The sequence below is a fragment of the Arachis hypogaea genome, chromosome 19 (assembly GCF_003086295.3).
Source record: "Arachis hypogaea cultivar Tifrunner chromosome 19, arahy.Tifrunner.gnm2.J5K5, whole genome shotgun sequence".
NCBI classification, from domain to species: Eukaryota; Viridiplantae; Streptophyta; class Magnoliopsida; order Fabales; family Fabaceae; genus Arachis; species Arachis hypogaea.
The window spans coordinates 22,448,209-22,452,207 of record NC_092054.1 but is presented as its reverse complement, the minus strand read 5'-3'; positions in this window follow the sequence as shown (position 1 = coordinate 22,452,207).

Genomic DNA, 3,999 nt, shown 5'->3' with positions numbered 1-3,999 from the left:
CAAAACAGAGTGTCACTACAAGTTGAAGCCTCTCGGTTTAACCGTTTGTGAACTAAAGCCTAATTGACATAAATGATCCAATAATTTCAAATTGCCAGCAGCTCAAATTTTATATTGTTGAACAAATTTTATCTTTGTAAGTATCTCTGGTCAGCTTTATATTATAAAGAGACATTATTTCTATCTCATCTATACTTTTTCTTCTTTCTTCTTCAAAAATATTTTAATTTTTAGTTGTTAACGGAAGATACCGATTAAATAATTTGAGTAAATTTAAGAAATTTTAGATGAGATACTAATCTCTTATAAATTTTTATTATTTAGTCCTTGAAAATTATTATCATAGGACATATTAATCTCTTTATCATTTTAAAGAGAATTAATTTATCTTATAATAATATCTTTTAGAAATTTAAATATCTTATAATAAAATTTGTCAAAAATTTATTTGTTTAATACGTATATTTGAAATTTAATTAAAAACAAAAGAGAAACTAATATATTCAATGAGAATAATTTTTGAAAACTTTTAGTAAATAAAAATATTTTAGAGAGATTCCAAATAAATATTAAAACACAAATAAATATTAAAGCACAAATAGCAAACACCTATACGAGACACATTAATCTTCTACTAAAAATTTTTCATTAAAAAATGAGACAAGTGAAAGGCAAAATTGTTAGAAAACATCACATTCAATTTTCTTTTGTTATTATATAAGCTAGCCTTGACATAACTTTAAAGTAAGCATGTCTGTAAGGCTGCAAACGGATCAACAAAAAGAACGTTAAGTTATAAGAAATTAAGAGATAAATAAATGTATTAAAAACATAAATAAACATAATAGAATGTCTAAAATTCAAATTTCAATTCTGATTTACAATAATTAACATTTTTTTTAAAAAAGCAATATTACATTATTAGTAAATATTATTTATTAATAATTTATACTCATATTATAGATGTTTTGCACACAGAAAAACATATAATTTATATCTATATTTACTAAAATTTTGTATATATAAATCAATACAGTTTATATCTATGTTTTTCAAAATTTATACATATAAATTAGTAAAATTTATTTGTTAAAGACAATTTAATATTTATTTTAACTAAATAATAGCCAAAAACACTAAAATTGTTGACCTTAAGAGTTTCTTTTCTTTTAATATAACTTTAATTGCATGTACCAAAAACAAGTAATACATACTGGCATTAATTTACGTCTTTCTTTTTAATTTTTTGCTTGAAAGAAATTAAGAAAACCATATTTATCATTGATAGAAAAATAATTCTTAAATTAAATAAACAAAAAAGTATTCAATTTAAACCTGTTTCGCTAAGCCAACTTCATATCTTTCAACCTCTTCATCATCTTTTTTTCTAGCAACTACTATCAACGTAAACATTTCAATTATTGATAAAAACAAAATTTGCATTGTGAAAAGGAAATTGGAGAGCTTTAAATTAAAATAAAATAATAAAATAAAATAGATAACATGTTACGTGTAAACCTTATCATCTAAAATAACATTATTAGTTGATGAATCATTAGCAGCTCCAAAAGTGATGTTATCACCAAGTTCTTTTAATAAAATTATTCTTTCAAAAAATAGCTCTTGAAACATATCATTAGGTAGAAAAAATATTAAATACAGTGGATATAACTGAAAAAATTTAGTATTACATGGTAGAATATAAAAGTCACCACCATCTAGTAATGGATATTGATTATTTTCAAATAATTCTTCACTAACAAGTGGGATATTTAACTCAACTTCTTCTAATGTAAACATTTCACAAAATTCTTGGTATGACTTGGGAAGTAGTGGCAAATTATTTTCAATATCTTCTTGATTCCCCATGCATTCCATTGTTAAGAAAAAAAATATAACAAATTATGAGTCACTTGATGTATTATTAAAGAAAGAGGCAGCAAAAAAAGAAATCAAGTAATTGTAAATTATAAATTTTTTTATGGTGCGTGAGTATATATATATATATAAAAGTTCTTTAAATTTAATTTTGTCGATCATGCAACAAAAGATAAAAATAAAGATATGATAAGATAGTCCTAACAAATTAAACTCAAAAAATAAAATTTTTGGTTAGAATAAATTCGTTTTAATTTAAAATTGATTTATTAAATTATCCTGTACATACAATTCCTATAACGAAATTAAAGTTTAAGGGTTCAAGTGTTTTTGAGCGTTTCATATACACTCAAAAAAAATAATTAAAATTTCAAATTTGCCCAAAAATCTTTTAAAATTAAACCATTGAAAAGGGTAGGTCCACCCTTCCAACCGTGAACAACACTAGCAAAAATTATTGGAGGGTAAGTTCTTTCCCTCTCGTATGTGCAAGAGTGATTGAATAAAATGGTACGCCCTAGAATCCAAAAAAGAATCCCGCTCCCGTGCTCAATAAAAATGCTTGAATAATGTTCATTTTCTTGGGTTGTAGCCAAAGATTCTTAATGTGGTTTTTCTTTGAAACACATTTTTTCAGCCACAAAGATGTTGATTTTCTTGATAACTTGAGGTATTGAAATTCTGCAATTGTGTGTGCTAGTTGGAATCTCTATAGATAAATTGTTGTGAGACAAATCCAACATAGATAAACGGTTGATTTGTGTAAGACTAGAAGGAATTAAACCGAAAAATGGTTTCTTAACAAATCAAGAAATTCTAGTGATACAAGATTACCAAATAAATGATTTTTCAGCATTCTAGTGTGGAGATATTATGGATGGCTTGTATCCAGTTATAAGAATTGTTGAAATTGAATACAAAACACAGTCAAGATGGGTCAAAGAGGTAAGAGTGGATCACTAATTTTGAGAGCACCAAATATAGTGTCAAGATGAAGGCCGTGCAAGGTTGAAAGATTCCCAAGTTGAGATCAAGATAGTGCAACTTGGACTCTAAATTATTGAAACTAAGATTCAAGTGAAAGAGATCCAAACTGACTTGGAATTCTCCACCAAAATAACAATGACACAAATATTATGTAATCACACTATATAGTACCAGCAGTGAAGGAAGTACCTACTGCATATATTGCTTTTAGGTTTTTTTTTTATCATTTTATCACTCTATTTTTTATTATTAAATTTGTATTTAACTGTGGTATGAAATTTCAGTTTTAATTTTATTTTTTTTATATGTGATTTTATAGCTTGCTATTATTTTCATAGTTAATTATAGCAAGTTTCTGTCCTCAATAAAGGAGAAGGGAGTTTTAATAAGAGTAAAAAAAATAGAAAATAGCAACAAAATATACATTGACACACATTTTATATTTATTTTTTATTTTTACCTACCATATCATACACAATATTAGTGATTAGGTCATGTAAAATCAACATTCAATATTAGAAAGTATTTTTTATCATCGTTATTTTAATATTCATTCTCTTCTGTAAAAAAAATTATTTTTTGAGTTATTTATCCAAACACTACAACTTTAAAATAAGTATTTTTATAACTAAAAATCCAAACACAAAATAACTTACTTATAAGCTGCTATTAATAAAAGTCCTTATGCTTTAACCTCTTTTTCCAAAAAAACTTATTTAAGTTATTTACCCGAACTAAGCCTAAATCTCTATTAATAGAAGGCATAGGGTTGGTACAGGAGGGATTTATCTTCCACTTTTTTTCTCTTTTATTTATTTTCATAATCCCTCCTAATAATTGACTTACAATTAAAATGGTTATAATTTTTCAACTTTTCTCTTTCAACTTGTTAGAGTTGACATAATTACGTATTTATTTTGATCATGAAACTTGAGTCGTAAGAATTTTTTATTTTTTAAATTTAAATCAATCTAATTCGATTTATAATTTAATCTAAAATTTTTTATATATTTTTTAAAATATTAATTAATCAAACATATCTATTTTAATCTTTTTACCAATTTTTTTGAGTATTAATTACAAGCTAAAATTTAGATTATTAACTATTTTAATTGTAATTTTTTTATAATAATA